We start from the raw sequence: 6,000 nt of genomic DNA on the forward strand, positions 1-6,000 counted from the left end.
AAGCTCATTTCTGAGTAACACAACTGGAGATTAAGCTCTGCATGAAGTTTTAAACCACAGATTTGCATATCTTTACATATTCATTATGTGTGTTTGGGGTCATTTAGCACTTTTCATGGGGATTAAGCAGTTTCTGGCTTTCCCAGCATTTAATGACAGCATCTCCGTATCCTCACCTTTACTCTTCTCAAGTTACCTCGAGGCTGAAAACAGCGTTAATAAACAAAAACACAAAAAGTAATACAGAGCATAATCCAGAGGCGCCTTCTGCAGTGCCATCTTGAAAAGCCAGCTTTCCGTACAATATTAGGCACCATAAAAAGCATAGTGGTTATTTAATTTAGTTATATATTATGCAAAATCAGTTGCCCTGATGGGTCAGCTGGACCTCATAGCGACTCCTGAATGGCTTTTATTGTAGGTTTGAAAAGCCCACAGTCACATCTCTCCCCCACTCCAACACCATCATGAAGTCCTTTGAAAGACTGGTGTTGGCCCACCTGAAGGACATTACAGGCCCCCTGCTGGACCCCCTTCAGTTTGCCTACAGGGCTAACAGGTCAGTGGATGATGCTGTCAACTTGGGTCTGCATCACATCCTGCAAGAACTCGATTCTCCAGGGACATATGCACGGATCCTGTTTGTGGACTTCAGCTTGGCGTTCAACACCATCATCCCGAACATCCTCAGCACCAAACTCACCCAGCTCACTGTGCCAGCCTCCACCTGTCAGAGGATCACAGACTTCCTGACTGAGAGGAGTCAGCAGGTGAGGCTGAGGAACATCACATCAAGCACCCGGGCTACTAGCACTGGCGCCCCCCAGGGGTGTCTGCTCTCCCCACTGCTCTTCTCCCTCTACACCAACGACTGCACCTCAGGAGACCCATCTGTCAAACTCTTGTTTACTGACGACACAACGGTCATCTGCCTCATCCGGGAAGGTGTCGAGTCGGCCTACAGACAGGAGTTTATTATGCTGCCTCTCTGGTAGCGATAGCCGTTAGTTTAGCAATGGAAATCCCCCCAAAAAGACTCTTGACCATAGACTATATAGATCTTGACAGACAAGAGCACTTTTGAGCATGTGCAGATAATAATAATAATAATAATAATAATAATAATAATAATAATAATAATAATCTTTATTTGTAGCACACAAAAAAAGTTACAAAGTGCTTTAACAAGTGTAAAGACAATAATACCCGGCGGGCGGCTGTGGCTCAGGAGTTAGAGCGGGTTGGCTGTTAAATCGGAAGGTTGGCGGTTCAATCCCTGGCTCCCCCTGGTTGCATGTCGAAGTGTCCCTGGGCAAGATACTGAACCCCGAATTGGCGGCTATTCCGCCAGTGTGTGAGTGTGAATGTTAGTTTCCGTTTGAGCACTTAGGCTCAGTGTATGAATGTGTATGACTGGTGAATGCAGATGTAGTGTAAAAGCGCTTTGAGTGGTCGAAAAGACTAGAAAGGCGCTATACAAGTACGGAGCATTTACATTACATTTACAATAATACCCAAGAGACAATAATACAAAAACAATACAAGATAAAAGCATGAAAACATTGAAAAGACTAAAATACACGTTTAAGATAAAAATAACATTAGTAAAATAGAATAAAATAAAAGGGATAAAATAAAGTCAAATAAGATCGGGAAAGGCTCTCCTATCTCTTTTAAGAAGGGACTTAAAAGAGTTCACTGACTCAGATGACCTAATTTCCTCGGGAAAAGCCTGGCAGCTGAGTTCTGGACAGTCTGGAGTCGATCAATAGATTTTTGGGTTAAACAAGTGAAAAGGCTGTTGCAATAAATCAGGCATGATGAGATGAAGGCGTGTAAAATGGTCTCGGTGTCCTTAAAAGTTCACATAGATCAAATTTTAGCTATATTTCTAAGTTGATAAAAACATGTTTGAACAAGCTTTGTGGTGTGCTGCTTGAAATTTAAATTACTATCAAACCAAACACCAAGGTTCTTTGCAACAGGCTTAATGTGATTTACTAGGGAACCAGCAGATGAATCTGCTGGGGCCCAATGACCAGGATTTCTGTTTTGTCGGAGTACAGCTTGAGGAAATTATTTGACATGCATTTTTTAACTTCACAAAGGCAGTTGTTAAGTGAACTCAGCATTCCAGGGTCTGTGGATCTGACGGGCAAGTATATTTGTGTGTCATCAGCATAAATATGAAAAGAAATGCCATGTTTATGGATAATATGTCCAAGGGGAAGCAGATACAAGGAAAACAAAATGGGTCCTAAGACGGACCCCTGAGGCACACCATATTTAACTGGACAGAACGAAGAGACATGAGACACGCAAAACTTCCTATTTGACAAGTAAGGGATAGGGATCTGACAGGCAGTACGGATTTGTTACCCACACCTACAGACTCTTCTACTTCAGACCGCAGTGTGGAGAGAATTTCCTGACATGCTCTTACGCCACGGTTACTGAGGTGTTTATTTAACATCTTATGATGATTGATAAACGATTTTTTAAAATAGCGAGAGAAGAGCAAACTGTTCATACAGAATGTATGACCACATACACTCACAAGTTTATCATGTTCAGCAGTTATTAAACATCCGCTGTCAGGGTCTTCAGGTCTGTTTCAGTTTGGTGCATTTTGTAAACCCAAGATTAAAAATTTTATTTGAATATTTATACTTTGTGACACTTTGTCTAGCAGAAATTGTTGTGCACCTAATACCGTCACATTCAGTAATGTGTGTAAAATCTGTGTTTTACTTGAGGACTTGTAGATCTTTACAAAAATTTTATTGTACATTACAGATAATGTAGTGACAAAGTTTGAACATGGATTTAAACACAGTAACTAGCAGTAACTTCAGGACATATGCACAGCATTCATCATCAAATATAAACTTACTTAGTGATCCGTGTAGCATGTCTACTTATGATTTTAATAAACTTAATTTCTTAATTTTAATTAATACAAATGATGAAATTTTATATTCAGAGAATATTAATTCATAAATCTCTCGTTTCGCGGGGCACCACCCATGATTCCGTTCGCCCTGGGTCTCGGGATACCCTGGGTATGGTTAATAATTATACAATTATTCACTAGTGATCAGTTAATAATAATAAGTTAATTATTGCTCAGTTATCTTAAATCAAACAGTCAGTCTCATATCGAAGGGGTAAATTCTCGTGACAGGGACTTGGAGTTAAGCAATATACACACACAGTTCCTGTGATTACGGTGAAATTTAAGGTCTTTTGTCTTACTGAAACCTGGCTGGGTGATGGAGAATATGTTAGCCTAAATGAATCCACCCCTCCCAGTCATATTAATACTCACATTCCTCGAGGCACAGGCCGAGGAGGTGGAGTTGCAGCTATCTCTAGCCTACTAATAAGCTCTAAACCTAAACTAAATTATAACTCATTTGAAAGCCTTGTTCTTGGTCTTTCGCACCCAAGTTGGAAATCACTGCAACCAATTCTCTTCGTTATAGTGTACTGAGCACCTGGCCCGTACTCTGAATTCTTATCTGAATTTACAGAGTTTTTGGCAACTTTAGTCCTTAAAACGGACAGTTATTATTGTAGGGGATTTTAATATTCACGTGGACGTTGAGAATGACAGCTTCAGTACTGCGTTTATCTCTCTGTTAGATTCCATTGGCTTTTCTCAGAGTGTTCATGAACCGACTCACTGTTTTAACCACACCCTCGACCTTGTTTTGGTGTATGGTATTGAAATCGAACATTTAGTGGTGTTCCCACAGAATCCCTCTTTGTCTGACCACTGTTTGATAACTTTTGAGTTTGTATTGCTGAACTACTCGCCATTGGGCAAAACTTTCTATACAAGATGTCTGTCTGATAGTGCTGTAGCTAAATTTAAGGATGCGATTCCCTCAGCTCTAAATTCATTATCAAGTCACGAAGTAACGGAGGACTCCTATGCTAATTTCAGTCCCTCCCAAATCGATCATCTTGTTGATAGTGCTGCAGGCTCGCTGCTAATGACACTCGACTCTGTAGCCCCTCTAAAAAGAAAATAATAAAACAAAGACTGTTAGCTCCATGGTATAATACTGAAACTCGCAAATTAAAGCAAATATCGCGGAAACTTGAGAGGAATTGGCGTTCCACCAAACTGGAAAATTCTCGTTTAATTTGGCAAGATAGTCTTAAAACTTATAGGGGGCCCTCCGTAATACCAGAGCAGCGTACTACTCGTCATTAATAGAGTGTACTCACTCTGTAGCCAGGCTGACAGAGAGTCACAGCTCTATTGAGCCAGGTATTCCCATAGCCCTCAGTAGTTACGACTTCGAGCTTTTTTAATGATAAAATTATAACTGTTAGAAACAAAATTCACCAAGACCTGCCCTCAACTGGCACCAACTTATCTCTAAACTCAGGAACCTTAGAAGCAGCTGTAAAACCAGATATATGTTTAGACTGCTTTGCTTCCCTCAATCTTTACCAACTAACTTCAAATATTTCTTCATCTAAACCATCAACCTGCCTCTTAGACCCCATCCCGACTAGTCTGCTTATCGAAGTTTTACCCTTAGTCATCACTATACTAGATATGATTAATCTATCTTTATCAACAGGCTATGTACCGCAGTACTTTAAAGTAGCTGTAATTAAACCTCTTCTGAAAAAGCCCAAACTTGATCCGGATGTTTTAGCCAACTGTAGACCTGTATCTAACCTTCCATTTCTCAGCAGTTGCTAAACAGCTGTGACTTTCTACAGAGCAATAGTTTATTTGAGGATTTTCAGTCAGGATTTAGAGTTCATCATAGCACAGAGACAGCACTGGTGAAAAAAACTAACGACCTCCTTATTGCATCAGACAAAGGACTTGTCTCTGTACTGGTTTTATTAGATCTTAGTACTACATTTGATACCATTGACCATCAGATCCTATTGCAGAGACTGGAACATTTCATTGGCATTAAAGGAACCGCTCTAAGCTGGTTTAAGTCTTATTTATCAGATTGATTTCAGTTTGTACATGTTAACGATGAGTCCTCCATGCACGCCAAAGTTAGTCATGGAGTTCCACAAGGATCTGTCCTCGGACCAATCCTGTTTACTTTATATATGCTTCCTTTAGGCAATATTATCAGGAAATATTCCATAAGCTTTCATTGTTATGCAGATGATACTCAGTTATATCTATCGATCAAACCAGATGAAACTCATTAGTTAGCTAAACTTCAAATGTGCCTTCAGGATGTTAAAACCTGGATGACCTGTAATTTTCTAATGTTAAACTGAAGTTATTGTTCTGGGGCCTAAGCACCTCCATGACGCATTATCTAAAGATATAGTTTCCCTTGATGGCATCGCCCTGGCCTCCAGCACCACTGTGAGGAATCTTGGAGTTATCTTTGATCAGGACATGCCATTTAAGTCTCACATTAAGCAAATTTCACTGCCTTTTTTCACCTACATAATATTGCGAAAATCAGGAACATCCTGTCTAAAAATGATGCAGAAAAACTAGTCCATGCATTTGTTACTTCTAGGCTGGATTACTGCCATTCCTTATTATCAGGCTGCTCGAAAAAGTCTTAGCTTCTTTGCATTGGCTTCCAGTAAAATCCAGAATAGAATTTAAAATCATTCTTCTTACTTACAAAGCTCTTAATGGTCAGGCACCATCTTATCTTAAAGAGCTCATAGTACCTTACTACCCCACCAGAGCACTGCACTCCCAGAATGCAGGGTTACTTGTGGTTCCTAGAGTCTCCAAAAGTAGACTAGGAGCCAGAGCGTTCAGCTATCAAGCTCCTCTCCTGTGGAACCATTTTCCAGTTTGGGTTAAGGAGGCAGACACCATCTCCACATTTAAGAGTAGGCTTAAGACTTTCCTCTTTGATAAAGCTTATAGTTAAGGCTGGCTCAGGTTAGTCCTGAACCATCCCTTAGTTATGCTGCTATAGGCCTAGACTGCTGGGGGATTTCCTATGATGCACTGAGCTCAAATGGATTGGAGAGACCAAG

This window comes from Micropterus salmoides, unplaced genomic scaffold (genome assembly GCF_014851395.1).
Source record: "Micropterus salmoides isolate LMB-PRFRI ecotype aquatic unplaced genomic scaffold, ASM1485139v1 Ms_hic_scaffold_16, whole genome shotgun sequence".
NCBI classification, from domain to species: Eukaryota; Metazoa; Chordata; class Actinopteri; order Centrarchiformes; family Centrarchidae; genus Micropterus; species Micropterus salmoides.